Below are 10,568 nucleotides of genomic sequence, written 5' to 3' on the forward strand. Positions count from 1 at the left end.
GTAACCCCTTGCTCGAACCAGCGACCTTGGGTCCAAGCTGGTGAGCTTTGCTCAAACCAGATGAGCCAGCACTCAAGCTGGCAACCTCAGGGTTTTGAACCTGGGTCCTCAGCATCCCAGTCCGATGTTCAATCCACTGCGCCACCGCCTGGTTAGGCTTTTGTGTGTGTGTTTGAGACAGAGAGTGTGTGTGTGTGTGTGTGTGTGTGTGTGTGTGTGTGTGTGTGAACCCTAGAAGGAGGAGGAGTTATCGTGAGGACCCTGGAAGTAGGAAAGAGTTACTGTGTGGAACCCTGATTGGAGAGTGGAGGTATTCTGTGGGACCCTGGGTGGATGGAGAAGGTACTCCCTGTGAGCTCAGAAAACACAAAATTAATCTCTCATTAAACAATGTTATATGGGGTGGGGTGAGGTGGATGATGTGTGGCCCTGGTGAATGTGGGTGCACATTCATGCTAAAATTATACAACGTGGCCTCAAAAATCACAAGTGGGTTTGCTTCTGGAGAAAGAGTAAAGAAAATGGGTTGATGCAATGATTAAAATAAAGGGTTCTTACATTTGACCTGAAATTTCCTTGTTTACTAAAAGATGCAAATGTTAATGTTTCTTTTTTTTTTTTTTTTTTCATTTTTCTGAAGCTGGAAACAGGGAGAGACAGTCAGACAGACTCCCGCATGCGCCCGACCGGGATCCACCCGGCACGCCCACCAGGGGCGGTGCTCTGCCCCCCAGGGGGCGATGCTCTGCCCATCCTGGGCGTCGCCATATTGCGACCAGAGCCACTCTAGCGCCTGAGGCAGAGGCCACAGAGCCATGCCCAGCGCCCGGGCCATCTTTGCTCCAATGGAGCCTTGGCTGCGGGAGGGGAAGAGAGAGACAGAGAGGAAAGCGCGGCGGAGGGGTGGAGAAGCAAATGGGCGCTTCTCCTATGTGCCCTGGCCGGGAATCGAACCCTGGTCCTCCACACGCTAGGCCGATGCTCTACCGCTGAGCCAACCGGCCAGGGCCTATGTTTCTTAACATTTTCTGTGTTGCAAGATGGAGACCCTTAAAACATCTTGGCATAGTACCTCTTTGACAACCTCACCCTCAGCAAGAGTGATCACCATAGCTGAGACTTAGGCTAGCTCCCATTCCCACAAACTTAGGAATGACTTCCCATGGTCACCATGCTGGACATGCACGTAGCCCTTAGAAAACATTGAAGTATAGTTTTTTGCTTCAATTGTACTCTTTCTTTGTGGTACTACGGTACCCTAAACCCCAAATTATCTCACAAAAAACAGTGAATAATATGAGGTCCAGGCTGAAGGTCAAATTCTGATATTGACTATTAAATAGAAAAAATTTCCCCGAATATTGCCAGTGACACAGTACTTTAAAGAATGTAAGGTCGGGGGACAACTGAACCAGGGAGACCAGTGAACAGATCTTGTAGCTAGTCCTCGTAAAAGACAGTGCTGGCTTGGACTGTGGTGATGACTGAGAAAAGAAAGAGATACAGACAAATTCCAGATACACTGGATGAACCGAAAAGACTCGCTTACAGACCAGAGGTGAAGAATGAGAAATGAGAAAAATCACTTAGGTTCTAATGTTTAGAATTGCATACTAGAATTGATAGCAGTGATATTTATTGATCTGGGGACTTTGGGCCACAGGTGAAGACGAGTGCGAATAGCATAGTATGTAAAATCTGAGATGCCTATGAGACATGCCAGTGGAAATGGCACGCAAATAGCCAGAAAAATGAATCTGGAGCTTAGGTTAAATGTCAGGTTTGCTAATGCCTACATGGGAGACATCAGCTATATTAATAGATGGTGTTGAGGTTATGGAACTGGTTAATTTCACCAGAAAGAGAGTAGAGAGAGAGTACAGCCCAACCAGCCCCAAACCTAGAGGATTGGTTGACGTGTTGGGACAGCCAGGCTGCTCTTGGCCCCACCTGGACCATGACATCACTCCAGATTGTGTCTTCACAGAGTCTTTCCCAAAACCAGCCAGTTCCTAACCTTAATATGGCCTTTGGTTTCTCCATGCAGGATGAGGGGCATGAGTTAGCCTATTACCTTGTCTTTATGGTCATGGGAGAAAAAAATGATTTCCCAGGATTTTGTTTTTAAAATTTCTTAAGGAAATTATATATCTGTGTTTTTTTTAATTTCTTATTTAAAAACTTAGCATTTCTCTCAGCCCACTGTTTTTGACCATATTAAATGTCTACCTAGTAAACCATAAGGCTGTCCTGGCCTGGGAAAAATAATCAACACGTGTTTGGTCTGTGCCTGGGGTGAATACAAAGATAAAGTTAACAATTGCAGATTTACATAACTTATCAGGGATAGTTGGCTAGCTTGAGTCTCTTTATAATTTTCAGATTGCTTTGAACATTTACTAATATGTAGACAACCTTAGCTACACAGTGATTATCTTTCTTAACCCTCATTGCTGGGTTCAAACCCAGTTCAATCACTTTCTAAACTGGGTGACTTTGGGCATGTTCTTCAGCCCCTGTCTGCCTCAGTTTCCTCACATAGAAAATAGGAATAATAAAACTGGTAATACCATTGGTTGCTGAGAAGATTAAAAGTTTTAATATTTTAAAATTTTAAATTAATCCCAGACTGTGGCACATATAGTAGATATATCATTGTAAGCCATCATTTATCTTCATTAGCATCATCATCATCATCATCATGTACTCACTTCTAAGTTCCTCTGTGGTGTTTATTTTTGGGGGACATTTCATGTCTACACTTTGCCACTGGAGGTCTCCCTTGCATTTCACCTAACTCTGCACCAAGCATCTTAAGAAGGAAAAATCCTCCCAAGCTGCTTGGTTGTCAGGGGCTGCCAGGACACAGGCACATTGCTGTTTCTGCTGTCCCAACCTCAGTCTACAGGTGAATTTTCCTGTGACAACTGTCTGTCCGTGCAATCCCCCATTTGTCTCAACCAGCATTCCCGTTAAATTGCTCCCAGAACGCTTTTTGCTTATTCTTCCCAAACCCAGTTCCTGAGCCCCTCTTTCCATCCTGAACTACACTCTACTCCTCAGAGGTGGGAAAGGGTGAAAGGATAAAATGCTAATCCTGACCCCCCAAATTATCCAGATGTTTGGACCCAGAAAAAGGATGAATCAGTCAGAGTGTGGAGGAATGGGAACAGGATATAGAGGGGCTACTGATAAGGCAAGAATTAAAATTGATAAATAAACATGCACATTGCATGGAGATTCTCAAGATTTACTATGAATTAGAATCACTTGCTGAGTTTTTAAAACTCTCAATGCTTTCAGCATATCACAGAACAATTACATCAGTCTGTGTGGCAGGAGTTAAACTTGTCCAGCAATTAAAGCTGGCCTCACCATGTGTGTTGTGTGAATCAGCCACACTAGCCTCACTTAGAACTCGTTGGACAAATAATAGTCATAAGCCTTATCTCAGACCCACTGAATCAGACTGTACATTTAAGAAGACTCCAGGTTGTGAATATGCCCTCTACATTCTGAGAAACACTCTTGAGCCATTCTGGCTGTCATACACGTCTGCAGCTTGGAATCTCCTCGGGTGCTGGAAAATAACACTGTTGGCTCCACATAAACACTAACTTATTGTACCCTCATGTGAGTTCTGAGGAAAGCATGATAAAACTGTACTGTCTCTTCAATAGTGAATATTGTACTAGCAAATATTCAAAGTTTTATTGGAACTGAGCTATGACCACATATTTACATATATTCTATTGCTGGGTGTGCAATACAATGACAGTTAGTAGGTGAGACAGATTTTGTTTGTCCCACAAAGCTGAAAATATTTAATATTTTGTCTTTTCTTGAAATGTTGCGATGACCATTGTCTATATTAACACAGCCTTAATTTACCTAAAATACCAAATATTTTAACATCTCAATTGTTTTTATATGTTACATATACTCATTACACTTTTACCTTCAATTTCTGTACCACCACAATGTTTTGGCAGAAAAGAATGGAATTCCTTTAATTAATTTACACAAAGCTACTAATGACTTAGCCCATTGTCTCAGCAAAGAGAGTACCACATACTTTTCATTACTAACTGAACAATCATTTTACCTTCTATTACATATTTTCCTTTTTGTATGTTTCTGAAGTGAGAAGCAGGGAGGCAGAGAGACAGACTCTGCATGTGCCCGACCAGAATCCATCTGGCAAGCCCACCGGGGAGTGATGCTCTGCCCATCTGGGGCGTGTTCCATTGGAACTCCAGCTATTCTAGCACCTGAGGTGGAGACCATGAGGTCCCGGGCCAACTTTGCTCCAATGGAGCCTTGGTTGTGGGAGGTGAAGAGTAAGATAGAGAGGAAGGAGTGGGGAAGGTTGGAGAAGCAGATGGGCACTTTTCTTGTGTGCTTCTTTTGTGAGCCCTGGCCAGGAATCAAATGGGGTCTTCCACACACCAGCCCGCCACTCTACCACTGAGCCATCTGGCTAGGGCCACTAAATTTGTGTTTTGACAACGTGTCTAGTTCCCTTGTACAAGACATAATTAGTCTGAATCAATCATGAAAGTTTTCTTTTTCTTATTTAAGAAAATTGAATGTTATGCTTGTTTTACTTTTTGGGTTTTGTTTTGTTTAGTTTTTTTGTATGTTTCTGAATTGAGAATGGGGGAGGCAGAGAAACAGACTCATGCATGCACCCGACAGTTATCCAACCAGCAAGCCCATCACGGGGTGATGCTCTGCTCACCTGGGGCGTTGCTCAGTTGCAACTGGATCCATAATAGCACCTGATGTGGGGGCCATGGAGCCGTCCTCAGTGCCCGGGCCAACTTTGCTCCAATGAAGCCTTGGCTGCAGGAGGGGAAGAGAGAGAGAAGAGAGGGAGAAGGGTGCCGTAGCAGATGGGCGCTTCTCCTGTGTGACCTGACTAGGAATCGAACCCAGGGCATCCAAATGTTGGGCTGATGCTCTAACACTGAGCCAACCATCCAGGGACTGTTATGCTTGTTTTTGTAGTCTCTCCTGCTGATAGTATTGATTATGTGACTGGTTTTTGACTTAAGATATAAGTAGAAGTAACCGGAAATTCTAATAAAATTTTACTTGCCTGATAAAATGATGAGCTTTGTGAAAAGAAGTCATTTTGCCCTCATTCTTGTCATTGTGGCTGTGATGTTGGTATGAGGGTGTGATGCCAGGTGCTAGTGCAGCCACTGTATAACCATGAAGATAGAGCCAAAAGAATTATATTACCCAGTATAGAGCCAGTTATAACTGAATGAGAGGCATGAACTATGACATTTCCTCGCTAACCCATCTCTAGTTTCTTGATTAATTAATACAGTTAATCTTATTGCTTAAGCACTTTTTTAAACATTCTGTTAGTCATACTTTTGATATCTAACAGATATATAAAGACAAAAAGAAATTTTCTATATCATACTGAATATCAGGGGGAATACTTTGTAAAGTATATGATTGTCTAACAACTATGCTCTAAACCTGAAACTAATACAAAATTGTATTGAATATAAACTAGAGTTTAAAAAAATTAAACAATTAAATTTATCTTTTCCCCCTGTTTTTAAATACCTAGTATTTGTCAAATGCATGCTATATGTGAGGTTCTCTTTCTGATTCTTTCTAGATATTTTCTGTGTCATTTTGAAAACAACCCTGTGAGATATGAATCTTTCCTAATTTACCTCGAACAAAATGGTTTTAGAGTAGTGTCACTGTCTGAAAACACATAGCTAGTAAGTGATGAAGTCAGAATCATCTGGCTTCAGAGGAGGTGATATCTTTACATGACTTCTGCTCTTTTGTCATCTCATTTTCAGGGAGTATGTGATCCACATTACATAGGTGATTTAATTTAAGTTACAGACCTGTGAGATGTGTTCCTTTATTCCAATGTTGTAAATAGTTGGCAGTTATGTTTGTGGGCGGTGCTTGCGTGTTCCTCCTGGTATTCAGACCCGGAGTCCAAGCTCTCTCTGTTGTGCTCAGCAGTAAATGACCTGTTTTCCCTTTTATATTCACTAAGTATGCAGGTCCTTATATCTCATCCGTATCAATCCTGTTGCTCTCTCACATTAAATTTGTAGCCAGACTTCTATCTAGAAAGGGATGCTAAGTTTTTAAATTACTAATAACATCCACATGGTTCAGAAATCAAAACATATAAAACAATTTATGATGAAACCTTTTCCTAACACTGTTCTTTAGTTTTTCAATTTTCTCCACCTTCTAAAAGGTAACTTCCTGGAAGTTTTCTGCATATCTTCACAAACACCCATTTAATGTATAGAAAGCATATATAGATATATAACACCTTTATCTAAATATAGTATAATACTTAGGATCTTCTACTTTGCTTTTATTCTCCTTAGCAACATGAAATAACAACTTTTTAACAGTCAGTTTTACATATTGGTTGTCGTGGAGACAATAACTTCTCAGAGACCACATGGAGTGCACAAGGGCCCTAGGGGAGCTCACCTCACAACCCCCTATACTGAGTTCATGAGATGGACCTGACCCCCAGTCATTATAAATATTTATGGATACAGACAAAATAGGAGGGACTAGAATGAGGAAGTCAGGAAAGCGAAGTTCTTTAGAGAAGACAAAAGGGCAAGGGAAGTAGCTCACTTTTGTGATATTTACACCACTTCTTGATTAATCAGATTTGCTAATTCCATTCTTATTGTGCTGTGTTCAGTATGGTACTGTGCTCAGTACTTTCTGTCAGTGACTCAACTGTGGTTTTGCCTCAGAGCACTGAACTGTGCCTGTTCTATGGTCCTATTCAGGGCCTCTACAACTGGTCACTAGGGTACTTTGGTATTTGAGATTCTCCTTATTGCCTCTTATGACAAGAAAGCTACCAATTCATGACTACTTGGATGGCTTCATTTAAATGTTTATAATAAAAACCTTAACATTTTTACAATAAATTTCACCTAAAGAGGTTTTACTTTATATAAACTGTGTGCCACCTTGCAAAAAAAAATAGTATCTGAGATAACAATGTGCAACCAGACTTTGCCCTCTTCTTCTTCCCCTCACTATATCATCTTCAACTGGTAGTAAAATAAATTAAATTAGCACTGGCAATGCACAGCATAAATATTGTTCCTCAGCAAAGCATCCATCCCCTAGTGACAGTTTTCAATATAATACTTCACTTCTAGTATAGCACTTTCCAATTTGCATATGTTCTCTTTATTTTCTCCAGAAGTTTGAGCTTCCTATTCTTACTTTATCATTGAAGATTTTTAAAAAATTTTTATTGAATTTATTGGGGTGACACTGGATAATAAAATTATACAGATGAAGAAATTAAAGATATTAAGTGTGTTGTATGTTAACACAGCCATTATTTACAGGAATATCCAAGTGGATGGTAATTTTATTGATATTGAACAACTTCCTCTTGAAGATGTACATATACCATTACCTCTCAGTTGAGTGCTTCAACATGCAGGTATTTCTACCTTTGTCCCTGAACAATGCAGGCAGCTTTTGGAGTTAAGATGGTGGTTCTTAATCTTTGCCTGGTAGTTTTTCTGCTCCTTTCCTGTCATAGTTGTTGGAGGAAAGAAAGAAGCCACATGAGTGCTGAACATAAATGCTGCTGGGCCCTTCTCAGCAACACAACTAGAAACATTACCCACTTCCAAACTTTGCAGGGTTCTACACTAACTAATCAAAGATTATAAAACATTCTTGGCCTTACTCTGAATTATGCATAGTGTCCTTCAGGCCTTGAGTCACTCAAATTCTATTCATAAATTTTGTTGAGAAAACATGAAACAGAACATCCAAAATTTGATAAGAGGGCAATGCATAATTTTATAAATTCTGGTACACACTGATTTTTGTTCTAAAACCCACCTACTGTGTGAAAATAGTACCTCTCAAGACTGACCTCTGAATCAACTCTCAGACCTCTCTGGCAGTTCAGTTTATGTTTATCATTTGTATAATTTTACTCTGATAGAAAACGAGTGAGATCTGTTAATGATTCTTTCTTCATTAAACAAACCTTTTATATTATGCTTCACTTGTTGTAAAAATGTGATTTAATGCTTATAGAAGTAACTGATTAGGCACATAGAAATTTGCACCAGTGTGAGCATAATAGTCAACCGCTAATTTTTATTCCCTCTGAAGCACTGCTCTACCAAGTCTTGAAATCATCATTCTTTTGGCTGCTTTTTCAGTGAGATAGAGAACACTTTCAATGGCATACAGTGACATAAACTGGATTTATTTGTTTGAATGCTAATTATAATATTCAAGTGAATTTTCAGCTGACATACTGATTTCCGGGCGAAAAGTAGTCTATTTCCCAAAGAAGTAAATCTGTCATTATCTTACTCAGATCATTGTTAATTTAATCTGTAAAATGAACCAGCTTACCTTTGACTACACATTTAACATGATGGGAAGAGAGAATTTTCTAGGAAAGGAGCCAAACAGGTTCAAGATGTCTTATACATCAAGGCTGATTGCTTTTTTTTTCTTACTTTTATTAATTTTAATGCAGTGACATTGATAAATCAGGGTACATATGTTCTGAGAAAACATCTCCAGATTATTTTGACCTTTGATTATGCTGCATACCCCTCACTCAAAGTCAAATCATCCTCCGCCACCTTCTATCTGGTTTTCTTTGTGCTCCTACCCTCCCCCCACCCCCTCCCTCTCCTTCCTCGCCCCCTCCCCACCCCTCCACCAACTCCCTGTTACCATCACATTCTTGTCCAGGTCTCTGAGTCTCATTTTTATGTCTCATCTAAGCATGGGTTCATATAGTTCTTAGTTTTTTTCTGATTTACTTATTTCACTCCGTATGCTTTTTGGTTTTCTCTGATGCCAGTACTCTCAGGTTAAATCCCAGCTCCCACAATTACAAGTTAAGTGGCCTTGAGTTTATTATAAGATAATCTCTCTGTACCTTCTTTCCTCACTTGCAAGTGGGGATGGTAATTAATACCTTCACTATTGGGTGTCAAATAACTGAGTTAATTGTGGACTAATTGAATTACTACCAACAGAATAACAAATTAGTTTTGTCATTACATTTTGGCCTAAGCTTTGTTTTTAATCCTTTAAAACAAATGTTTGCTTTCCTTAAATTATTTTTACAAAGAAAATAACGTGTTAGTCAGTAGACTATTGATTTTCCAGCATGCCAAGACCCCCACTTATAACCAAAGATAAAGCATTATTAGAGTAATAATACAACTTTGGAATAAGCATATTTAACATCCCCTCAGTAAAAATATATTGCATCCACAAAATCATAAGTGATCACAGAAATTAAAAAATTAATTGTTGGAAATAAAATGTTCAATCAATGGACTGAATAACTGAATGAGATTGCTGAAGAGCAATTTAATCAGCTTCAAAATTAAATAAAGTAATCCTCCCAAAACATACTAAACTAGGACTAAGAGATTACAGAAATTGCAACATGTTAATAGGTTTTCAGAAAAATGGAGGAGATATATCAGTGGGACATTTTATAAAGTGTGAGTGTCTAACCACTATATAGTACACGTTAAATTAATAAAAATAATATCACATATAAACTGTAATTGAAAAGAATAAAATATAGAGGAGAGGAAATTCTCAAAAAAGTAACAAATAGAAAATATGTGCAAAAATATAAGTAATATATAGCAAAGAATGTAATAGATTGGAAAATTCTGAGAACTAATATGTAAATTTTAGCCTTCATCCTTAGAAGACAGAGCTTGAGACTCAATTTCATTGTTGTTAAAATGTTGATTTAGTTAGAAGGTGTGAACCCAAAGCAATAAGGGAGAGAAATAAAAAATACAATAGGCAAGGAAAGGTGTGAAAAAATGTATTTTACGTGCTATTGTGCCGGCCACTACTTCACAATGAACCACAAAGACTGAACAGGCACAATGGACTTGTCCACTAAGGCAAAAGTTTGCCTCAGATCAGCTGGCAGTGTCGAAGAGGGTGGCAGTGGTATTTGTCTTCAAGGCTGCCCCCTGCCTGGAAAATCAGGGAGAACCTGGGGTGTCAGAAAGCCAAAGTGATGCCAAAGGAATGCATCTGGGTAAGTGGTGTTTCCCACCAACACTGGCAGTAAAATAAATTCTAAATTCTTCTAATTCTTCTTATCACTACCTCCAGATATAAAGTCCTGAGACCATTTCATTGTTTTGAAGTTGTTTTTGTTGTTGTTGCTATTGTTATTCTTTTTTTTTTCTCCAGCTTCCAGGGATAAAAGAAAATAATTATTTCAGTTTTTCATCTTCTGGTATACTGCTAGTCAATTCTTTAACTAAAAAGGTCTTTGAAGGCTGCACAGCTACGGATTCACTGATTTTCATTATAGCATCAAGGAAGAAAAGGTTTTGCTAGATTTTTAGTCACATCCAACTAAGTTTGCCTTCTCCAGTAAAGAGAAGATAGTGTACAGAAAGAGTGCTATAGAAATCCCTGCATTTATGGGACACAGATGAATAGGAAAACAAAGGCTAGAGACTTGAGCACCTTTACCTGTCTCCCCTTAGAACGCCAGACCC

The sequence above is a fragment of the Saccopteryx leptura genome, chromosome X (genome assembly GCF_036850995.1).
Source record: "Saccopteryx leptura isolate mSacLep1 chromosome X, mSacLep1_pri_phased_curated, whole genome shotgun sequence".
NCBI lineage: Eukaryota > Metazoa > Chordata > Mammalia > Chiroptera > Emballonuridae > Saccopteryx > Saccopteryx leptura.